At 37.8% G+C, this 25,973-nt stretch overlaps 1 protein-coding gene across 4 annotated transcripts in view; it reads right to left on the bottom strand.

Annotated features, from left to right (window-relative positions):
• The window catches only part of ACER3 (alkaline ceramidase 3), a 188,134-nt gene that overhangs the window by 161,479 nt on the left and 682 nt on the right, over positions 1-25,973 (bottom strand). The window lies entirely within an intron of this gene.

The raw sequence follows: 25,973 nt of genomic DNA on the forward strand, positions 1-25,973 counted from the left end.
TAGGATTAGATGGTAGTAATATATCAATGTTCATTTTCTGATTTTAATGGTTGTATTGTGGATATGTAGAACAATATCCTTGTTTGAAGGAAATATACAATAAAATATGAAGGGTAACAGAGGATTACACTGGCAATTTACTTTCAAATGGCTTACAAAAAGTTACTTGTCCTGTACTTGAAACTATTCTTTACATTGGAGATTGCTTTCAAAGTATTTTTTTTCACTAAAGCAGATACAGCTATAGATAAAAATGTTTATATATTTATATATTTACTCTACATGCAAGGAATCAGGAAAATGTGACTTACTACAAGGGGAACAAAATCAGGCCTAGAAATGAAGAAAAGAGCAGAACTAGCAGATGAGGATTTAAAACACCTATTACAAATATGTTTGAGGATTTAAAGAAAAACATGAATACAACAAAGAGAAATATATAAACTATTTTTAAAAATCAAATGAAACTTCTAAAGCTGAAAAATACAGTATCTGAAATTTAAAAATTCATTGTATGTGCTTAAAAAAAAGGATCAGTGAACTTGAATCTAAGGAAATAGAAACTACAAATTGAAGCACACAGAGAAACAAGGCAAGAAAAAAAAAGAATGAAATGACAGGTAAGATAATATCTATTTAACACATGTATAACTGGAGTACTAGAAAAGAGGAAATAGAAAACAAAGTAGGAAAATATTAAAACTATACTGACTTAAAATATTCCAAATTTTATTTTTAAAAAAATCAAGCCACAGATCTAAAAAAAATCAAGAAACTTCAAGCAAGATTACCACGCAAATACCACCATCAACACCACCAAACCACACTAAGGAACATAACAACAAACTGCTGAAACCAAAGATAAAGAGAAAATTCTAAAAGCAGATAGAGACAAATGGCAAGGGGAATAAAGATAGTAATAAACGACTTCCTAAACAAACAAATAAACAAAAGGCAAACTACAAGAAAATGTAACGAATTGTTAGGTGCTAAAAGAAAATAATGATCCAACAAGAATTCTATACCCAGAAAAAATGTTTCAGATAGGAAGGTGAAAAAAGACATTTTCAAACAAATATAAGCTGAAAAAACTTATCACCAGCTGAAGTGTACTATAAGAAAAGTTAAAGTACACAATTTAAGGTTATTACATTATACATAAAGTGGTATAATATTATTTGAGAGTAAACCATAATAAATTAAAGATATATACTGTAAAGTCCATAGCAAACACTAATGAAATAAAAGAGAGATGTAACAGAGAAGCTAGTAGACAGAATGAAATAAAACACTAAACACACACACACACACACACACACACACACACACACACACACGTAAATTAAGTTAAAAGAAGCCAGGAAAAGTGTGAGGGGGAAAAAGCCAAAAAAAGGAGATGAAAAAAATATAAAATTAACAGCAAGATAGTAACTTAATCACACTGATAATTACATTAAATGTAAATGGACTATATGCACTGATTAAGAAACAGAAGCGGTCAGGGAGTTCGTTGGTGGCCTAGTGGTTAGGATCTGGGGCTTTCACTGCCATGGTCCAGGTTCAATCCCTGATTGGGAAACTGAGATCCTGCAAGCCACGCAGCACAGCCAAAAAACAAAAAAAAAACTTAAAGAAATCAGAGATTAGGAACCAAAATGGCAGAGCAGAAGGATGTGCTCTCACTCCCTCTTGTGAGAACAGCAGAATCACAACTAGCTGCTGAATAATCATTGACAGGAAGACACTAGAACTCACCAAAAAAAACACCCCATATCCAAAGACAAAGGAGAAGCCACAATGAGACGGCAGGAGGGGCACAATCAAAACCAAAAATCAAAAACCCATAAAATCAAAACCCATAACTGCTGGGCTTCCCTGGTGGCGCAGTGGTTGAGAGTCCGCCTGCCGATGCAGGGGACACGGGTTCGTGCCCCGGTCCGGGAAGATCCCACATGCTGTGGAGCGGCTGGGCCCGTGAGCCATGGCCGCTGAGCCTGCGAGTCCGGAGCCTCCGCAACGGGAGAGGCCAAAATACCACAAAAAAAAACCAAAAACAAAAAAACAAAACCCATAACTGCTGGGTGGGTGACACACAGATTGGAGAACACTTATAACACAGAAGTCCACCCACTGAATTGAAGGTTCTGAGCCCCACGTCAGGTTCCCAAGCTGGGGGTCCAGCAACAGGAAGAGAATCAGACTTTGAAGCCTAGTGGGAATTGATTGCAAGACTTCGACAGTCTGGGGGAAACAGAGACTCCACTCTTGGAGGGCACACACAAAGTAGTGTGCACATCGGGAACCAGGGGAAGGAGCAGTGATCCCAAAGACTGAACCAGACCTACCTGCTAGCACTGCAGGATCCCCAGCAGAGGCTGGCAGTGGCTGTGGCTCACCAAGGGGACAAGGACACTGGCAGCAGAAGTTCTGAGAAGCATTCCTTGGTGTGAGCCCTCCCAGAGTCCAGCATTAGCCCCACCAAAGAGCCTGCAGACTCCAATGTTGGGTCGACTCAGGCCAAACAACCAACAGGGAGGGAACAGAGCCCCACCCATCAGCAGACAAGCAGATTAAAGTTTTACTGAGCTCCGCCCACCACAGCAAGAGTCATCTCTAACCACCACCAGTTCCTCCCATCAGGAAACTTGCATAAGCCTCTTAGATAGCCACAACCACCAGAAGGCAGACAGCAGAAGCAAGAAGAACTACAATCCTACAGCCTGTGGGACAAAAACACATTCACAGAAAGATAGACAAGATGAAAGGCAGAATGCTATGTACCAGATGAAGGGACAAGATAAAACCCCAGAAAAACAACTAAATGAAGTGGAGATAGGCCAGAAAAAGAATTCAGAATAATGATAGTGAAGATGATCCAGGACCACAGAAAAAGGATAGAGGCAAAGATCGAGAAAATGTAAGAAACGTTTAACAAAGATCTAGAAGAATTAAAGAACAAACACAGATGAACAATACAAAAACTGAAACGAAAACTACACTAGAAGGAATCAGTAGCAGAATAACTAAGGGAGAAGAACAGATAAGTGACCTACCTGGAAGACAGAATGGTGGAAAATTCACTGCTGCAGAACAGAATAAAGAAAAAAGAATGAAAAGAAATGGAAACAGCCTAAGAGACCTCTGGGACAACATTAAACACAACAACATTCGCATTACAGGGGTCCCAGAAGGACGAGAGAGAGAAAGGACCTGAGAAAACATTTGAAGAGATTATAGTCAAAAACTTCCCTAACATGGGAAAGGAAATAGCCACCAAAGTCCACGAAGCACAGAGCATCCCATACAGGATAAACCCAAGAAGAAACACGCCAAGACACAAAATAATCAAACTGGCAAAAATTAAAGACAAAGAAAAATTACTGAAGGCAGCAAGGGAAGAACAACAAGTAACATACAACAGAACTCCCATAAGGTTAACAGCTGGTTTCTCAGCACAAACTCTACAAGCAAGAAGGGAGTGGCATGATATACTTAAAGTGATGAAAGGGAAGAACCTACAACCAAGATTCCTCTACCCAGCAAGGATCTCATTCAGATTCGATGGAGAAATCAAAAGCTTTACAGACAAGCAAAAGCTAAGAGAATTCAGCACCACCAAACCAGCTCAACAACAAATGCTAAAGGAACTTCTCTAAGTGGGAAACACAAGGGAAGAAAAGGACCTACAAAAACAAACCCAAAACAATTAAGAAAATGGTCATAGGAACATACATATCGATCATTACCTTAAACGTGAATGGATTAAAATGCTCCAACCAAAAGACACAGGCTTGCTGAATGGATACAAAAACAAGACCCATAAATATATGCTATATACAAGAGACCCACTTCAGATCTACGGACACATAGAGACTGAAAGTGAGGGGATGGAAAAAGATATTCCATGAAAATGGAAATCAAAAGAAAGCTATAGTAGCAATACTCATATCAGATAAAAGACTCTTTAAAATAAAGAGAGACAAGGAAGGACACTACATAATGATCAAAGGATCAATCCCAGAAAAAAGATGTATCAATTATAAATATATATGCACCCAACATAGGAGAACCTCAATACATAAGGCAACTGCTAACAGCTATAAAAGAGGAAATCGACAGTAACACAACAATAGTGGGGGACTTTAACACCTCACTTACACCAATGGACAGATGATCCAAAATGAAAATAAATAAGGAAACAGAAGCTTTAAATAACACAACAGACCAGATAGATTTAATTGATATTTATAGGACATTCCATTCAAAAACAGCAGATTACACTTTCTTCTCAAGTGTGCACAAACATACTCCAAGATAGATCACATTTTGGGTCACAAATCAAGCCTCAGTAAATTTAAGAAAATTGAAATCATACCAAGCAGCTTTTCTGACCACAACGCTATGAGATCAGAAATCAATTACTGGGAAAAATATGTAAAAAACAAAAACACACGGAGGCTAAACAATATGTTACTAAATAACCAAGAGATCACTGAAGAAATCAAAGAGGAAATCAAAAAATACCTAGAGACAAATGACAATGAAAACACGATGATCCAAAACCTATGGGATGCAGCAAAAGCAGTTCTAAGAGGGAAGTTTATAGCTATACAAGCCTACCTCAAGAAACAAGAAAAATCTCAAATAAACAATCTAACCTTACACCTAAAGGAACTAGAGAAAGAAGAACAAAGAAAACCCAAAGTTAGCAGAAGGAAAGAAATCATAAAGATCAGAGCAGACATACAAGAAATAGAAACAAAGAAAACAATAGCAAAGATCAATAAAACGAAATGCTGGTTCTTTGAGAAGATAAACAAAATTGATAAACCATTAGCCTGACTCATCAAAAAAAGAGGACTCAAATCAATAAAATTAGAAATGAAAAAGGAAAAGTTACAACAGACACCACAGAAATACAAAGCATCCTATGAGACTACCACAAGCAACTCTATACCAATAAAGTGGAAAACATGGAAGAAATGGACAAATTCTTAGAAAGGTAGTAGCTTCCAAGACTGAACCAGGAAGAAATAGAAAATATGAACAGACCAATCACAAGTAATGAAATTGAAACTGTGATTAAAAATCTTCCAACCAAAGTCCAGGACCAGATGGCTTAACACGTGAATTATATCAAACATTTAGAGAAGAGCTAACACCCATCCTTCTCAAACTCTTCCAAAAAATTGCAGAGCAAGGAACACTCCCAAACTTGTTCTATGAAGCCACCATCACTCTGATACCAAAACCAGACAAAGATACTACAAAAAAAGAAAATTACAGACGAATATCACTGATGAATATAGATGGAAAAATCCTCAACAAAATACTAGCAAACAGAATCCAACAACACATTAAAAGGATCATACACCATGATCAAGTAGGATTTATTCCAGGGATGCAAGGATTCTTCAATATACACAAATCAATCAATGTGATACACCATATGAACAAACTGAAGAAGAAAAACCATATGATCATCTCAATAGATGCAGAAAAAGCTTTTGACAAAATCCAACACCTACTTACGATAAAAACTCTCCAGAAAGTGGGCATAGAGGGAACCTACCTCAACGTAATAAAGGCCATATACGACAAACCCACAGCAAACATCATTCTCAATGGTGAAAAACTGAAAGCACTTCCTCTAAGATCAGGAACGAGACAAGGATGTCCACTCTCACCACTATCATTCAGCATAGTTTTGGAAGTCCTAGCCATGGCAATCAGAGAAGAAAAAGAAATAAAAGGAATACAAATTGGAAAAGGAGAAGTAAAACTGTCACTGTTTGCAGATGACATGATACTATACAGAGAATCCTAAAGATGCCACCAGAAAACTACTACAGCTAATCAATGCATTTGGTAAAGCTGCAGGACACAAAATTAAGGCACAGAAATCTCTTGCATTTCTATACACTAATGATGAAAAATCTGAAAGAGAAATTAAGGAAACACTCCCATTTACCACTGCAACAACAACAGAAAATACCTAGGAATAAACATATCGAGGGGGAAAAGAGACCTGTATGCAGAAAACTATAAGACACTGATGAAAGAAATTAAAGATGATACCAACAGATGGAGAGATATACCATGTTCTTGGATTGGAAGAATCAATATTGTGAAAATGACCACACTACCCAAAGCAATCTACAGATTCAGTGCAATCCCTATCAAATTACAAATGGCATTTTTTACAGAACTAGAAAAAAAATTTTTTAAATTTGTATGGAGAAACAAAAGACCCCAAAGAGCCAAAGCAGTCTTCAGGGAAAAAAGCGGAGCTGGAGGAATCAGACTCCCTGACTTCAGACTATACTACAAAGCTACAGTCATCAAGACAATATGGTACTGGCACAAAAACAGAAATATAGATCAATGGAACAAGACAGAAAGCCCAGAGATAAACCCACACACCTATGGTCAGCTAATCTATGACAAAGGAGGCAAGGATATACAATGGAGAAAAGACAGTCTCTTCAATAAGTGGTGCTGGGAAAACTGGACAGCTAAGTAAAAGAATGAAATTAGGACACTCCCTAACAGCATACACAAAAATAAACTCAAAATGGATTCGAGACCTAAATGTAAGACCAGACACTATAAAACTCTTAGAGGAAAACATAGGAAGAACACTGTTTGACATAAATCACAGCAAGATATTTTTTGATCCACCTCCTAGAGTAATGGAAATAAAAACAAAAATAAACAAATGGGACCTAATGAAATGTCAAAGCTTTTGCAAAGCAAAGGAAACCATAAACAAGATGAAAAGACAACCCTTGGAATGGGAGAAAATATTTGCAAATGAAGCAACGGACAAAGGATTAATTTCCAAAATATATAAACAGCTCATGCAGCTCAATATTAAAAAAACAAACAACCCAATACAAAAATGGGCAGAAGACCTAAATAGACTCTTCTCCAAAGAAGACATAGAGATGTGCAAGAAGCACATGAAAAGCTGCTCAACATCACTAATTATTAGAGAAATACAAACAAAAACTACAATGAGGTATCACCTCACACCAGTTAGAATGGGCATCACCAGAAAATCTACAAACAACAAATGCTGGAGAGGGTGTGGAGAAAAGGGAACCCTCCTGCCCTGTTGGTGGGAATGTAAATTGACACAGCCACTATGAAGAACAGTATGGAGGGTCCTCAAAAAACTAAAAATAGAATTACTGTATGATCCAGCAATCCCACTACTGGGCATATACCCAGAGAAAACCGTAATTCAAAAAGACACATGCACCCCAATGTTCATTGCAGCACTATTTACAATAGCCAGTTCATGGAAGCAACCTAAATGCCCATCGAAAGACAAATGGATAAAGAAGATGTGGTACATATATACAATGGAATATTACTCAGCCATAAAAAGGAACGAAATTGGGTCAATTGTAGACACGTAGATGGATCTAGAGACTGTCATACAGAGTGAAGTTAGAAAAAGAAAAACAAATATTTTATATTAACACATATATGTGGAACCTAGAAAAATAGTACAGATGAACCGGTTTGCAGGGCAGAAATTGAGACACAGATATAGAGAACAAACGCATGGACAACAAGGGGGGAAAGAGGCAGGGGGTGGGGTGTGTGTGCGATGAATTGGGCAATTGGGATTGACATGTATACACTGATGTGTATAAAATTGATGACTAATAAGGACCTGCTGTATAAAAAAATAAATAAAATTAAATTTTAAAATTTAAAAAAAAAGAAATCAGAGACTGTCAGACTAGACTAGAAAGAAAAAAAGAAAAGAAAGCGAGCGAGCGAGAGAGAGAGCCAACTATAAGCAACTACAAGAAAAGCATTTTAAATGTAAAGATACAGAGAGGTTAAAATTAACAGCATAAAAAAGAAGTACTATGCCAATGAAAATTATAAGAAAGATGACTGGCTACATTATCAGGCAAAATAGACTTCAGAACATAGGATATTGCCTGAGAAAAAGGAGGACATTTCATAATGATAAAGGGTGAATACCTCAAGATTACATGACAATCCTGAAGTGTATATGCCTAAGAATGCAGCATAAAAACATATAATAGAAAGGAGATACAGAAAAATATACTACTGAAGTTGTAGTATAGTATTTGTGATTCCAATACTCTTCTTAATAATTAACAGAAACAGACAGAAATATCAGTAAATATACAAAGACCTGAACAACACCAGCAACCAATTTGACCTATTATAGAATACTACATGTATAAATGGCAGAATATATATCCTTTTCAAATCTGTGTGGAACATTCACCAAGTAAAACATGTGAAGAGCCATAAGACAAGACAATAAGTTTAAAAGAATTTAAATTAAAAATATGTTTGGGGCTTCCCTGGTGGCGCAGTGGTTGAGAATCCGCCTGCAGATGCAGGGGACACGGGTTCGTGCCCCGGTCTGGGAAGATCCCACATGCTGTGGAGCGGCTGGGCCCGTGAGCCATGGCCACTGAGCCTGTGCATCCGGAGCCTGCGCTCTGCAAAGGGAGAGGCCACAACAGTGAGAGGCCCGTGTACCACAAAAAAAAAAAAAAAAAAAAAGTGTTTGAGGGACTTCCATGGTGGTCCAGTGGTTAAGAATCCACCTTCCAATGAAGGGGACGTGGGTTCAATCCCTGGTCAGGGAACTAAGATCCCACATGCCACAGGGCAATTAAGCCCAAGCACTGCAGCTACCGAGCCTGCACACTGCAACTAGAGAAGCCCGTGCACCACAACGAAGAGCCCACATGACACAACCAGAGAGAGAAGCCCACACATCGCAACTAAGATGCAACACAGCCAAAAATTAAATAAATAAATAAATAAATAAATACTTTTTTAAAAAATAAAAATGTTTTCTGAACATAATGAAATTAAACTAGAAATCACTAACAAAAAGATACCTTGCAAATTCCAAATATTTGGTAATTAGACAACACATTTCTATATAACCTATAGCTTATTTCTACTTCCCCTGTGATTTCTTCTTTAATCTATGGGTCATATAAAAGAAATCACAGGAAGAATGGAAATAAAGCATATTAAAATGTGTTGACACACAGCTATAGAGTGCTAAAGTGAAATTTATAACTATAAATGATTCTAATTTTTTAAAATAAGGTCTAAAATTAGTGTTCTAAGCTTCTATCTCATGAAACTAAAAAAATAATGAATTGAGTAAAAAATAAGTAAAAGAAAAAAGAACAGAATAAGAAAAAAGTAGAGAAAATTAACATAGCAAGAAGTTGTACTTCTGACATGATTAATAACATTTAATAAACCACTAAGATGATTAATCAACAAAAAAAGAGAGAATACACAAATTACCAATATGAGGAATGAAAGAGCAGAGATCACCTTAGAGTCTACAGACATTAAAAGACCAATAAGAGAACATCAGAAAATTCAGCAATTTACATAAAATAAATTTCTTGAAAAATACAACCTATAAAAAACTGACAAAAGAAACATAATGGAAAACAAAATTATAGACCAGTCTCTCTCATGAACAAAGATACAAAATCCTTAACAAAAATACAGTTGAGGGCTTCCCTGGTGGCGCAGTGGTTGAGAATCCGCCTGCCGATGCAGGGGACGCGGGTTCGTGCCCCGGTCCGGGAAGATCCCACATGCCGCGGAGCGGCTGGGCCCGTGAGCCATGGCCGCTGAGCCTGCGCGTCCGGAGCCTGTGCTCCGCAACGGGAGAGGCCACAACAGTGAGAGGCCCGCGTACCACAAAAAAAAAAAAAAAAAAAAAAAAAAAAAAAAAAAAAAAAAAAAATACAGTTGACCCTTGAGCAACACTGGGGTTAGGGAAGCCAACCCTCCAAGCAGTTGAAAATCTGAGCATAACTTTACAGTCTGCACTCTGCACCCACGGGCTCCATATCAGGGGGTTCAACCAACCATGGATCATGTAGTATTGTAGCACATATTCACTGAAAAAAAATCCCTGTATAAGTAGACTTGCACAGTTCAAACCCATGTTGTTCAAGGGGCAACTGTACTGGCAAATCAAACCCAGATATAGATTTATAGATATAGATGTGGATATGGATATGGACATGGACATAGATAGAGATGGAGAGATAGAGATGCTAATACATCATGTCCAAATGGGCCAGGAAAGCAAAGTTGGTCCAACATTAAAAAATCAATTGAATTCATCATATTAACAGAAAGGACAAAATCACTTCAATAGATATAGAATAATATTTGACAAAATTCAATACCCACTCATGATAAAACTAAAGCAAGTCAGGAAAAGAAAAGAATTTCCTCAACCAAGAAGTCCTACAAAAAATCTACAGCTTACCTAATAATAAAAAAAACCCATCATATCTAATAATAAAATATTTAATGCTTTCCTCCTTAAATTAAAAAATAAAAATAAAAAAGGCAAAGCTGTTTGCTCATATCTCTTCTACTCAACAATGTACTGGAAGGTCCTAGCCAGTACAATAAGGGAAGAAAAATAATGCATAAAGATTATTGAAATGGATGAAGCAAAACTTTCTATTCATAGATTACATGATTATTTACTCAGTGACAAAAAAATTAATAAGTTTAGAAAGGTAGAAGATATAAGGATGATGACAAAAATCAATTTAAATATCTATGCTAGCAATAGAGAAACAATGAGAAAAATGAAATTTTAAAAATATAATGTATAAGAACATCAAAAAATAAAAAGTACTTAGAAATAAATTTAACAAGATGTTTAAGACCTCTACAATGAAAACTACTGAGAGAAATTAAAGGAGACCTACATAAATGGAGAAATACAACATGGTGAATTGTAAGACTATTATTTTTAAGATGTCTGTTTTCCCTAAGATGATTTATAGATATGATACAATCCCAGTAGGCTTTTAAAACAAAAATTGATGTATTATCTATTTTATATAACAGATTACCTCAAAACTTAGCAGCTTAAAACATCAGACATTTATTATCTCACATAATTTCTGAGAGTCAAAAATATGCAAGCAGTTCAGACTCAGGATCTTTCATGGGGATGCAGTCAAAATGTTGGCCAGCTCCAAAGTCATCTGAAGGCCTAAATGGAGCTGGAAGGTCAACTTTCGAGATGGCTAATTCACCTGTCTGTTGGCTGGAGGCCTCAGTTCCTCATCACATAGACCTTTCATGACATGAGGGCTGTCTTCCCCCAGAGCAGGTGACCCAAGAAAGAGGCCAAGAGAGAAGCAGTCATGCCGTTTATAACCTAGTATCCAAAGTTTCATCACATTACTTCTAATTTATTTTATTAGAAGCAAGGTACTAAATTTGGACCACACTCAAGGGGAAGGTAATTAAGTTCTACAGAGAAATAGCAAAATGCACAACTTGTATTTATTATTATTTTTTTTGCGGTATGCGGGCCTCTCACTGACGTGGCCTCTCCCGTTGCGGAGCACAAGCTCCGGATGCACAGGCTCAGTGGCCATGGCTCACAGGCCTAGCCGCTCCGCGGCATGTGGGATCTTCCCAGACTGGGGCACGAACCCATGTCCCCTACATCGGCAGGTGGACTCTCAATCACTGCACCACTAGGGAAGCCCAGTGCACAACTTTTAAAACCACCAAAAGAGACAAGCTGATTCAAAAATTTATATGAAAATGCGTAAGACCTAAATATCCAAAATAATATTCTAAAAGAAAAAAGTTGGAAGATTTATAGTAGTTGACTTCAAGGTCTACTATAAAGCTATATATATCAAGACTCTGTGGTAATGGCATAAGGATATGCAAATAGATCAACAGAGCAGAGAGTCCAGAAATAGACCTACATGTACAGCTCACTGATTTTTGACAAGGAAGCAAAAGCAATCCAATGGGGGGGGGATGTTTTTTCAGCAAATAATGCTGTAACAACTGGACATGCATATGAGAAAAAAAATAAACTTCAATCCCTACCTCACACCATATATACAATGAATTTGGGATGGATATAGACCTAAATATCAAGCTATAACTATAAAACTTCTATAAGAGAATATGGGACAATACTTTTATAATCTGAGGGTAGACAAAAGTTTTTAAATGGGATAAGAAAAGCAATAACTATTAAAAAAGATAAATTAGACTCCATAAAAATTTTAAACTTCTTCTCATTAAAAGATACTTTTTAGAAAATGAATAGACAAAACACAGACAGGGAGAAAACAGTCACAAAACATCCATCTGATAAAAGGACTTATGTCCAGAATATACAAGAAACCCTTGCAACTCAATAATAAAAAGACAACCCGGGGGCTTCCCTTGTGGCGCAGTGGTTGAGAATCTGCCTGCTAATGCAGGGGACACGGTTTCGAGCCCTGGTCTGGGAAGATCCCACATGCCGCGGAGCAACTAGGCCCGTGAGCCACGACTACTGAGCCTGCGCATCTGGAGCCTGTGCTCCGCAACGAGAGAGGCAGCGATAGTGAAGAGGCCCACGCACCGCGATGAAGAGTGGCCCCCACTTGCCACAACTAGAGAAAGCCCTCGCACAGAAAAGAAGACCCAACAGCCAAAAATAAATATAAAAATAAATAAAGAAATAAGATTTTTTTTTTTTTTTTTTTTTTTTTTTTTTTTGTGGTACGCGGGCCTCTCACTGTTGTGGCCTCCCCCGTTGCGGAGCACAGGCTCCGGACACGCAGGCTCAGTGGCCATGGCTCACGGGCCCAGCCGCTCCGCGGCATGCGGGATCCTCCCGGACCGGGGCACGAACCCGTGTCCCCTGCATCGGCAGGCGGAGTCTCAACCACTGCGCCACCAGGGAAGCCCAATAAATAAGATTTTTTTTAAAAAAAAGACAACCTGGGCTTCCCTGGTGGCGCAGTGGTTGAGAATCCGCCTGCCAACACAGAGGACATGGGTTCAAGCCCTGGTCCGGGAAGATTCCACATGTTGCGGAGCAACTTAGCCCGTGTGCCACAACTACTGAGCCTGCACTCTAGAGCCTGTGAGCCACAGCTACTGAGCCCGTGTGCCACATCTACTGAAGCCCATGCACCTAGAGCCTGTGCTCTGCAACAAGAGAAGCCACCGCAATGAGAAGCCCGCACACTGCAACGAAGAGTAGCCCCCGCTTGCCGCAACTAGAGAAAGTCCACGCGCAGCAACGAAGACTCAACACAGCCAAAAATAAAATGAATTAATTAATTTTAAAAATAAAAAGACAACCCAACTTTTTTTAATGGGCAAAAGATCTGAAAACACAATATACAAAAAAAGATATATGAATGTTCAAGAAGCACATGAAAATGTGCTCAGCATCTTTAGTTATCAGTAAATGCTAATTAAAATCACAATGAGATGCCACTATATACACTCCAGAATGGATAAAATTAAAAAGCATGGCAACGCTAAATGTCCTTGCATGTGTGGAGCACCCAAAATTTCCATGATGAGAATGAAAAGTTACATCACTTTGGAAAAAAGTCTTGCAGTCCCTTAAAAAACTAAACATAAACTAACTCTATGACCTGGTAATTCCACTTCCATGAACTTACCCAAGAAAGATGAAAAATATATGTTCACAAAAAGACTTGTATAAGCTGTTCATAGCAGCTTTATTCATAATAGCCAAAAACTGTAAGCAGTCCTAGTATCAATAGGTAAATGGATAAACTAACCATAGTATATTCATATAGTGAAATACTACTCAGCAATAAAAAGTAACAAATTACTGATTCAACGGTAGGACAAATCTTATTTCTCATAGACATGAATCTTAAATGGACTAATAAAGATTTGTTTCTAATTTTAACTTCTAATACAGTAAATACCAATAGATTTAACTCACAAAGTTCTCCAGGGTTCTCAATAATTTTAAATGTGTAAAGGGGTCATAAGACCAAAAAGTTTGAGAACATCTGATCTAATAAAAGTTGAATATAGGCATGCCCTACAATCTAATAATTATACTCCTAAATATATACAGACACTCTTACACTTGTGTGTACCAGAAGATGTACAAGAATGTTCATAGCATTATTTGTAACATCAAACACCTGGAAACAACAAAACATCCAACGACTGAAGAATGGATAAATCAATATATTCATACAGTGAAATTCTAAACAGTAAGAAAAAAATGAACTACCTAACCTATCAACGTAGATAATTCTCAGGAACATGGATGATACTAAGGACCACAATCTGAGTGAAAAAAAACGAGTTGCAGAAGAACGTATATATAGTAAAATTCCACTCACATAAAATGTAAAACAAGCAAACCTAAACTGTATTTTCTAGGAATGCATAAGTGGTAAAAGACTAGGAAGTGAAACACTAAATTAAGGATAGTGGTTATCTCTGAAGAAAAAGAAAGAAGATGGGATGAGGGAAGGGCACATAGGGGGCTAAATGTTTACCCAATGATGGCTGCTCTTAACCAAAGAATAGTCCTCCTTTATCAAGGTCATAATTCTCTTCAATTGTCAACCTTTAAATTGGACATTCCTAGAATAGTGAGAACAAAGAATATCCATTTGATTGGCAAGCCTAATTGAATCAACTCCAGTGATCAACAGATCAACAGAGTATCAGACAACAAAGCCAGACTGCCCTCACATCTACTTTAAAAAAGCATGTGTGTACATGGGGACAACTTATGGAATGGGAGAAAATATCTGCAAACGATGCACCTGACAAGGACTTAATTTCCAAAATATATAAACAGCTCATACAACTCAATATCAAAAAAACAAACAACCCAATCAAAAAATGGGCAGAAGACCTAAATAGGTATTTCTCCAAAGAAGACATACAGATAGCCAATAGGCACATGAAAAGATGCTCAACATCACTAATTATTAGAGAAATGCAAATCAAAACTACAATGAGGTATCATCACCTCACACAAATCAGAATGGCCATCATCAAAAAGTCTACAAATAATAAATGCTGGAGAGGATGTGGAGGAAAAGGAACCCTCCTACACTGTTGGTGGGAATGTAAAATAAATTGGTGCAGCCACTGCAGAGAACAGTATGGAGGTTCCTTAAAAACCTATAAATAGGGTTACCATATAATCCAGAGTCCCACTCCTGGGCATAAATCCAGAAAAGACAAAAACTACCACAATGTTCATAGCAGCACTATTTACAACAGCCAAGACATGGAAGTAACCTAAATGTCTAGGTATTTACCTATGCGAAGTGAAAATATATATCCACAAGAAGACCTGTACAAGAATGTATATCACAGCTTTATGGTTACCAAAACCTGAAAACAGCCAGGTGTCCATCAACAGGAAAATAGATAAACTATGTTATATTTATACAATGGAATACTAATTGGCAATAAAAAGGAACTGCCAACACATGCAACAACATGAATATCAAAAATACTATGCAAGTGAAAGAAGCCTGACACCAAACAGTAAATATTATATAATTCTACTCACATGCAGTCCTAAAAATGAACAAATCTAATGTATGGTGAAGAAAAAAATCAGAACAGATAGTTGCCCTGGAGAGAAGGGGGAAGGTGAAGGTGAGAATTACAGGGAAGGGGCATGAGGAACTTTCATGTTTGACGGTAAAGTTCTCTATCTTGATAGGGGTTTTGGTTATGCATATAAATGCACTTCTTAAAATTCAGCAAATACAGACGATTTGTGTATTTACATTGAATATAAATTTTACTTCCAAAGAAAAAAACAGAGAATTGAACTTTAGTTAATGATATGTATGTCGAAGTATTTAGAGGGAAAGTATACAGATGTTTGCAATTTACTTTAAAATGTATCAAAAAATAAAATGAATTGATAGAGGAATAAATAGATATATGATAAAATAGGTACTGTATACTAAAATGTTATTGGCAGGATTTAGGCAATAGGGGAATGGATAAACACTGCAAAATTCTTCTAACTTTGCTGTACATGTGAAAATATTCATTAAAAAAAGGGGCTTTTCATGCCATATTTACTATTTGGCCTTTATCCTTCAGTCAATAGAAAGTCTTCAAATGGAAACAGAAGAAGCACCTAATTCTGTAAGGAGTAATCAGTCAAGGTTTAAAGAGGTATCCACTGACTGGGAAAATGCAGCTACAAATGACAAGGGAACAGCAGATGCAAAAGCAATCGGGTTAAGGTTGTGAGGCACACTAGATTACTCCAACTGACCTTTCCACTGAAAACATCTAAAAATTCTGGTATATTCACAAAATATTCAAATAAATGAAACAAAGAAGGAAGAAAGGGAAGAGGGGTGAAGGGAGGGGAGGTCCACCAAGGTGAGGGGTCAGATATGAGACCTCCCCAAATAAAGGTTTAACTTCCCTACCCCAATCCCTAAACTCAGTGTTTGCTCTTGAGGCCTTTCAACTGTTTAAATGAGGCCCACTCACATTATTGAGAGTAATCTTTACTTAAAGTCAACTGACTGTTGGTGTTAACCACATTTACAAGATTCCTTCAGAGCAATACCTAGATCAATATTTGATTAAGTAACTGGATACTATAGCCAAGCCGAGTTCACACATAAAACTAACCATCACAGATAAGAAGGCCACAACTATAACAAAGCAGTATTTATTTTTTAAACTTATTTTGACTAGATTCCAATTAGACTTTTATTGAGCACCTAGTATTTGCCAGGCACTTCCCTGTGCATTTTCACATGTATCATGCCATTTAATTCTCACAACCCTACCAAATACTCATTGTTCTCATTTTATAGAAAATAAACTGGTACAAAGAATGATTAAGTGATTTGCCCAAAGTCACAATGTTCAATGGAGCAAAGTTCAGAGAGGATTCTGATTCTGTCTTCAAGTCATTATGTCAGGTACTTTCCCCACAGGAAAGCACGTAGGGTTTCATGTCACCATAAACTGCTTTTGCTGTCTCTTTTGGGCTCAATCATTTTTCTGGGTCCTAAAATGTTTCTTCATGCCTTTACTTTTTTTTTTTTGGCTGTGTTGAATCTTCGTTGCTGCGTGCAGGTTTTCTCCAGTTGTGGCGAGCGGGGGCTACTCTTCGCTGTGGCGCGCGGGCTTCTCATTGTGGTGGCTTCTCTTGTTGCTGAGCACGGGCTCTAGGCACGCGGGCTTCAGTAGTTGTTGCTCCCGGGCTCCAGAACGCAGGCTCAGTAGTTGTAGCAACTAGGCTCAGGGCCTAGTTGCTCTGCGGCATGTGGGATCCTCCCGGACCAGGGCTCGAACCCGTGTCATCTGCATTGGCGGGCAGACTCCCAACCACTGCACCACCAGGGAGGCCGCCCTTACTTATTTATTGTAAAACACTCTTTGTTGCACTACTGAAAACTCTCCAGGTGAGTGTTTTTTCTGCCCACTATGAAACAGTTGGCAAAGGAACAAGGGTAGAACCCCAAAATCTAACAAACAACTTAAAATTTCAACCTGAAATAATAGTGTACTGCACAAAACTTTAAATGTTTACTATTCTCTGTATTCCAGTTAGTAAAGTTGCCCAAATTACAATTTGAGGTATTTGTTCTCCTTATTTACCCATACATCAATTACTGTTCCATTAAAATAAGTAAATGGGGACTTCACTGGCGGTCCGGTGGTTAAGACTCTGCGCTTCCACTGTAGGGGCCACGGGTACAATCCCTGGTTAGGGAACTAAGATCCCATATGCTGCACAGCACAGCCAAAAAAAAAAAAAGGAAATAAATCATTTCTTCCAACATGTGCTACAAAATGACAAGTTTTCCTAGTTAAAATCTTGGATGACCTAGGTAAATGCTAAATCAAGATTAGACTTCAAACTGTACTTAGCCTTCAAGTACAGTAGTTTCTCCTAATCTGCGGTTTCACTATCCAAGCTTACAAATACCCATAGTCAACTGCAGTCTGAAAATATTATATGGAAAATTCCAGAAATAAACAATTCATAAGGTTTTAACTGTGCACCGTTCTGAGTAGCATAATGAATCTTGCACCGTCCTGCTCTGTCCCGCCTAGGATCCTCAACCATCAACATCATCTGCTCCTGACATCCAACCATCTACATCATTATGGTTCAATGATCCAGGATCACCCAAAGCAAATGAATCTCCTTCTCTGCATAATCAGAAGTTAATAGTAGCCTAACATTAGGTCACAATACCTTCTCATCATGTAGGCATTTTATCATCTCAGATTATCACAACAATAAGGGTAAGTACAGTACAATAAGATATTTTGAGAGAGACCACATTCACATAACTTTTATTACAGTATATTGTTATAACTGTTCTATTTTATTATTAGCTGTTATTAATCTCTTATTGTGCTTAATTTATAAATTAAATTTTACCATAGGTATGTATGTATGGAAAAAACACAGTACATACGGTTGACCCTTGAACAAAACAGGCTAGAACTGTGCAGATCCACTTACAACTAATTACTAACTATAGACCAAAGTCTAAAAGATAGTTTGGTTTGAGCTTCACTTAGGTCTTGGGAACAAATGAAAAGTAAACTGTTTCTAAAATGAAACTGTAATATGTTCAATTTTAAATTCAATTTAGCTCATTACCCAGAACAATCATTTTCAAACTTTGGTTCACATGCAGTATTTTGGGCCTGTTACTGCTGGGGGCAGGGTGGAGGAGGGGGGGTGGTGATCAACACCTAACTTGATTTTCAAGTTAGAAACCTAGGTTCCAGTACCAGCCCTGTGATTCTGAACAAGTCACTTATCCTTTTGAACCTGGTTCCTTACATACAAACAGTGATAACACTTACAGCCCATAGGAAAAAAAGAATTAACAGTGTTTTTTGAACTATAAAGTCTTGCTTCTCCAAGTATAATCTCCAGACCAACAGCACTGGAGTCATCTGATAGCTTATAAGAAATGCAGAATCTAAGGCCACATTCCAGACCTACTGTACTGGAATATGAATGTTAACAAGACCTCCAGGTAATTCACATGCACATTAAAATCTGAGCAGAACTACTATAAAGCACTCTACAGATGTTAGGTATCTTCACCATAAAAAAAAAAGTTAATTAGGAGCTCTTGTTGTGAGGAAGTCCTATGAGCTGGTAACCCATTAACAATATGACATCAACAATATTTGACATCATCCTCCTCAGCTCTACCATTTCCCACACTGAGAAACTACTGAATATGGATTCTGGTCGAGGTTTCACAACTAATTGGCAATATAATCTTGAGCAAATCATGTCAACTCTCAAGGTCCTTCTCCTTACATGTAAAATGAGAATGTTAGACCATTAGTTACCAACCTGAGGTCCCTGGACGCACTGGGGTCTGAAAAAATAGTAACGGAGGGAGGCAAGATAGTATGATAGTTAAGCGCATAGCTTTAGAATCAAATGGCCCTTGGGTCACTTAGGCTCTGCCACTTAATAGTGTTGACCTAGGGCAAGTTACTTAACCTTCTTAAACTTTAAAAGAGTTGTTATAAGGATTATAATAAGGGTTTGTATAAGATAATATACACATAGAGCTTTGCACATAGTATCCCATAATGTTAGCTTTTATTATTTCTATTGGCTATTTTCAGTATCTCAAAAATCATATTTATCTGAAATAAGGCTGCAATAAAAGTATTATGCTTTTTTGCTTTGGACTAGAATTATATCAATATATTAAGGTAATACATTACCTTATCTCATATATCTCATATGGATCAATACAGTGTAGTAGCAGTGACTAGATCTCCTCTAATTGACAGTCACACGTGCCTCTGATTATTTGAAATGGGGATAAAGTACATTAATAATTATAATTTATGCAGAAATAATAAGTTACAATTTATATAAAAATAATAATAAATTCATGGAGCCCATGACAGAAAATAATAAAATGCTTCTTTCTAATGAAAAAGTTAAAATAGACGCTACATCACCATATGATCCAGAAATTCCACTTTTGGGTTGAAGAGATATTTGCACATCCATGTCACAGCCTCACTATTCACTACAGCCAAGAGGTGGAAGCAACCCATGTGTCCATCAATGGATGAATGGATAAGCAAAATGTAGTGTATACATACAATGAAATATTATTCAGCCTTTGGAAAGAAGGACATTCTAACACATGCTACAAAATGCTACATAAGGACATTATGCTAAGTAAAATAAGCCAGTCACCAAAAAAAAAAAAAAAAACAAAACAACAAAAAAAACCCACTGTTGATTCCACTTATATAAATTCATAGAGACAAAAAGCAGAAGATTGGTTGCCAGGGTCTGCGGGGGAGGAGGGAATATGGAGTTGTTAAATGGAAATGGAGTTTCAGTTTTACACGATGAAAAGAGTTCTGGAGATTGGTTGCACAACAGTGTCAGTGTACTTAACACTACAGAACTGTACACTGAAAAATGGTTAAGACGGTAAATTTTATGTTATATGTGTTTTTCCACAATGATTAAGAAATACACAAACAACCAGCTAGCTAGCTGGTATGGCAGTTCTTCCAGCACTAACACTGTAAAGTCTTTATGCTTTAAGTTTTTAATAAGCACCCCTTCCTTGCATTCCAAAGTACCATATACATATGTCCATCACAGCACCCGGAACAATTTACTGGCAGTCTCTGACTATGTAAATTAAATCTAAACCCTTTGGTACACGAAATTTGACCCTTCATTTGGCCTTCATTCTTCAGTGGACTTATGGTGTTTCTGAGCTATGAGTCAGAGGCAGTGATGCTTGCTCATCAATAACTCTCAGGAAAAAGACTATCTTCCTTAAGGTGACAGGATGTCACTCCACCAGCCCACAGAACCCCATGGCCAAAAGAAGCCTGAAGCACGCTCACTTCCTTGAGGCTACTATTCAGAGAAGATAGTGGGAAGGGGCCTGAAAAAACGAAAGGAAAAGGGTACAAGGAGGTACAAGCAGCTAGATGCCTTGAGTGGCATATGTGTACGGCAGTGGCAGCTGATTAAAGCCTCTCTAGTCTTGTGCTGCACTGGCAATGAAGGACAGACTCCTTTATCCCATCTAAGCAAATCCCATCATAAAGGTGTAAAGACTGAGGGTTGCCCTGCTTCCCTTCTGCCCAATTCCTATGAATAGGATGGGGAGAGGGGCAGCAAACCTGTGAGAAGAGACAACACCTAACTAGCTTGAATCATCCTAGCCCAAGGACAAAAGGGAGACAGCTAGATGGTCCTACCAGAAGTTACCATCCATTCTCCCCATCCATGAAAGTCTTACTAGCCAGGTTACCCCCTCAGACTGAAGTAGCTCCTATGAAACCCATAATTAGGATTTTAAAATATTCTTTAGCTTTCTAATAAATAAACCCTCCTTTATAATATATCAAATTTTAAACATTCTTCTTTCAAATACATTTTTAGGAATGCATTTCCCTTGAAAGTAGGAAATGCCTATTTGAACTTATCTGTTCATACCTCTACTGGCTTATTAGCTACCTTGAACAGGGAGACAGTCTTTGTATGGTTTTGTATTTTAAGTCAATGACAAAATAAGTTTTCAATAAATATTTGCTGAATAAATTAAACACTCTGAAAAAAAATTTAACCGGGTTATTCTCCCTTGAGGCCATAATTAAAACACAGAATTTCCTTCTGCTTCCCTTTAGGAAATATTTCTTCCATAAAAACGACAGCACCTGAAATTCCACTTCCTGTAACAGTGTTTCTTGGTAGAAATAGTTGCCAGACCTATATTTGAATACCATTTCTGCCACTTAATAGCTGTATAACACTGAGCAAGTGACTTAACTTCTCTAAGACTCAGTTCCCTCACCTATAAAATGGAGATAACACCACCTATTTACTAGGAATGTTACTAGGATTAGAAATACACAAGCAGTCTTCACTTTGCAGAGTTCTAATATGCACAAATTTCAGTTACCACAGTTTCGTTAAACAATATCGATTCCCCAACAACACAATTCAAATTTCAGTTACCATAGTATATTAACTGTGAATAACTGAATACAGTACAAACTTCACTGCTAGATCTTCAACCCACAAATGACTATGTAAATAATAGAAGCACATCACGATCGGTGACTAACCAAGTCACTCCTTTTAAAGTTTGTTGGTGGATTTGACAAAATAAATTGCAAAGGAACAACAATTAGGCCATTGGTGGACTCCTCATCAGTAACACTAAAAGCCAGGATACAATGGAATAATATCTTCAAAGTGCTGACAGAAAAATATCTCTCTGCCTAAATTTCTAACTATAGATAAAAGACCAGGGCAAAGTCTGTTGGTGTTTAGTCACTGCACATCTGTTATTCAGTTCATGTACAGACGGCAAAGCATGTAGCTGAGTTGCCTCCTTGTCTCCTGGTGATGAATGTACATGACATGTTACAAAAATGGATAATTGAAAGGCGGAACAGGCCAACAATGATGAAAGTGCAGCAAAGAAACAAGAAGTAATAGTGTTAAGGGAGTGGGGGAGGGATGGATTGGAAGTTTGGGATTAGTAGATGCAAACTATTACATAGAGAATGGATAAACAACAAGGTCCTACTGTACAGCACAGGGAACTATATTCAATACCCTGTGATTAACCATGATGGAAAAGAATATGAAAAAGAATGTATATATGTATAACCAAATCACTTTGCTTTACAGTAGAAATTAATACAACATTGTAAGTCAACTATACTTCAATAAAATAAAATTTTTTTAAAAAGTAATAGTGTTGGAAATAAAATCCCAATCAAACACAAACAGAGTTATAGAAGAAATAACTGACCATGACAATGTTGACCCTGTTGCCATTCGAGAGACTAGATATGCAGCCAGAGGAACTTAGTGAAGGCAAACTTATCGATACAAATGAAGAAAGTGGTTGTGAGAAAAGGATGAAGATGGAACAGAAGTGACACCAGCAAAAACTCTGCATTAAAGGAACTCTCAGAAATATTTCACAATATTCAAAGTGCAAAGAATGAAATGTTGGAACCTGATCCAAAGTTAGAAAGGAGCATGACAATCCACCAAGGCACAGAAAAAAATACTCATTCCATATCATAAGTTACATGGCAAGAAGGCAAGTACTACTCAAATTACTCTAGATAAGTTCTTCTACAAAGAAATAACATTTTAATTCTCAATGTTTTTAATGTTTTAAATTACAGTGTACTAAATAAATATTAATTTTAACATTTTTTTCATTTCTCCATATATTTATGACTAACTATAAGAGGATTTACAATGTTTGACAAAAATGTGTAAAGGTCATGGAATACTCATAACTTTTCTCATTGATTATGAAGATTATTTTGCCAGGTTTTAACTTGCATGTTCATTTGTATTGTCCCATACTACCATGCAAAGTACCTGTAACTTCTGGCACATCAAGGCACTTAGTATTTCACAACTAAAGAGAAACTGGCTACCTTTTCCCCTGATTCTTACAATCCGCCCAAACAAAAAAGGTATATGAGCTCATCTTGGATGACGTTAAGAAGACAGCGTTTCAGGTTTTTCAGTGACTGAGAACTGTTGCCATCTTTACATGCAATTCCCCAAACTTGTCCTTAGATTACCCAAAACACACACACCCCAATGCTGAAAGATAGGCTTCCTGAATAGTTATTCAATTTGTCATCTGTGATAGTATACTACTTCATGCTTGTCCTCATCCCCTGCAGGCAGCGGCAAAACAATGAATGTGTGATAGAAGTAATATGGTATATAGTAGCTTTAGAGTCAGACCTCAACTTGAATACTACCTCTATCCCACTTTTTGCAACCTTAGATACATTACTTGTTAGAGTTTCAATTTCCTAATCTGTGAAATAAGGATAATGCCTTCTTTTCGGAATTATGGTAAATATCAAAAAAGATAAGATATATGAAGTGCTTAGCAAAGTGTGGTACATAGTAAGCACTTAGATATAGCTATTAGCACCATTATTATTATCCTGAATATTCCTATCATTATTGTAAATATTATAATGATGATAAAGTTGCACTTGTTTTAAACACATTATTAATCAGCCTGTTTTTCAAAGATCAAGTCTCTTACTCAAAGATATGATAGACACACACCACTTGCTGGGTGAGAAGGTTGACCTCAACCCCCTCCAGATCATTTTCTCCCAAGGTACAAGTGCAAAGGGCTGCCAACACTCACTCAACCTGTTCTCGCAACCCCTGATTCCTATGTCAAAACCCTCCCTGCCGGCTGCTCAGTTTCCTCTTCTGAGGTCATTAAGAACTAAAGGCATTTCCCAATTCTCAGAGCTATCTGTCAAAACAGAAGTATCTTGCTGTCTCATAACTCACATGACTTAACTGTCAGTTTTCTCTTTTGATTCTAATCCTTCGTTCTAAACTAAGAGTCATTATTACCTATATCGACCCATAAAGCTGCAAAGGACCTAAAGGCCAACTAAAACCAACCTGTTTTCTCTACCAAACAATTAATTCCCCCTAAAATATCCATGTGAGTTAGTTGAGCAAGGTCTGTTTGAACACCTTCAGTAACAGAAAGCCCTCTACCTCTCAAATCAACCCATTCAAAGATTATAACTTTAAAATTTTCCTTACATTGAAGCAAAATCTCTCCCCTTACAGGCAGTTTATACCCATAGCCTCTAATTCCACATTCTAGAGAAATACAGAAAGCTTAACTGCTCTATATCACAGCCCATTCAACATTTTAAGAAACCTGAGTTTCACTTTTCCATATTACAAATTTCTAGTTCAGAAAGCACAATTTTAAGTCCCTTCTCTCGTGGACCTCCTCTGGACCATGTATGGGCTTGCCAACGTGATCTAACAGCAAACTGGTAAAGCACTTCCTTTGCCAACATTTGAGCTGCCGAGTAATTATACTACGAATGACCCCTTTGCCCATATTCATCCATTATTATATAAAAATTATTAATTTAAGCTAGTAGTTCAGGAAAAGTAACTCTCAGCCTAAATCACAGTTTAAAGGGAATACTACTAAAAGTCTTAAAAACTACCAAGAGTTCTTTTTTTTTTTAATCCTAGCCAATTACTGGGAATGCAATAAAGTAGGATCAGCTGGCATGAAAGTCTTGCCTCTTTCCTACAAAGCGAAACACATGTCTGGGACAAAGACCCAACAATGGGAAGGTTAGCTAAAAAAGAGTTTTGCTTCATGTCCTGAGAAAGTTGAGCCAATTAAAAGAAGGCAGTAATAATGAGCCAAAAAATATTCTCTGTACCTTGCCAGAAGCAGGTACCTGAAGAAGGATCAAATGCTGTGCTCTCAAAACTTGACCACAGTAAACTACAGAAAAAGAAGTGGCAGATTTTTCCTGTTCCTAGCCTGGAAGGAACAATCATCTGGGGAAATACACACACACACACACACACACACACACACACACACACACACACACACGGAACAATCATCTGGGGAAATACACACACACACACACACACACGGAACAATCATCTGGGGAAATACACACACACACACACACACTCTCTCACAGCATCCCAAGGGGCCAGTCAGGGGCAGCAGCTGGAGGAGGATTCTTCCCCAAGTCCTCAGAAGGTGTAATCAGTGGATGTAGCGTCCTCAGAAGAACCTTAACCTTCGTCAGGTAGTCGGAGAGGAGGCAGGGTGGAGTAGGGACTTGATCCCTTGTGCTCTTAGGAACCTGGCACGAGCCGGAAGGTACAGACTAGATGCTGCTTTCTACTCCTGGTGCAAGGAGATACATGAATGATGGTACTCAGAAAGGAGGTGATCGCTGGTACCCGAAGATATCCTGGGTGAGACTGGACTGGGGGCTAAGGGTTGGGGGTCGGTATCCGAGACCGGGAAAACCATTCCCTGGAGTTGACCGAAGGAGGACTCACAGGAACAGAGAACGAGGAAGGGAAAGACCGCGCTTCCACGTATTTGGGGGAAGACTGAGCTAGGACCCGTTCCCTTCTCCTGTGCCCTTGCGATGAAGGTGGTGGCAGCAACACTAGGAGCAGGTGTCCCGGGCCCTCATTCAAATGAGCAGAATCCCCCACTGTCCCAAGCTCCACTCAGGCTGCCCCCCACTTGCCCCTCAGGCAG

Source organism: Kogia breviceps, chromosome 7 (assembly GCF_026419965.1).
Source record: "Kogia breviceps isolate mKogBre1 chromosome 7, mKogBre1 haplotype 1, whole genome shotgun sequence".
NCBI classification, from domain to species: Eukaryota; Metazoa; Chordata; class Mammalia; order Artiodactyla; family Physeteridae; genus Kogia; species Kogia breviceps.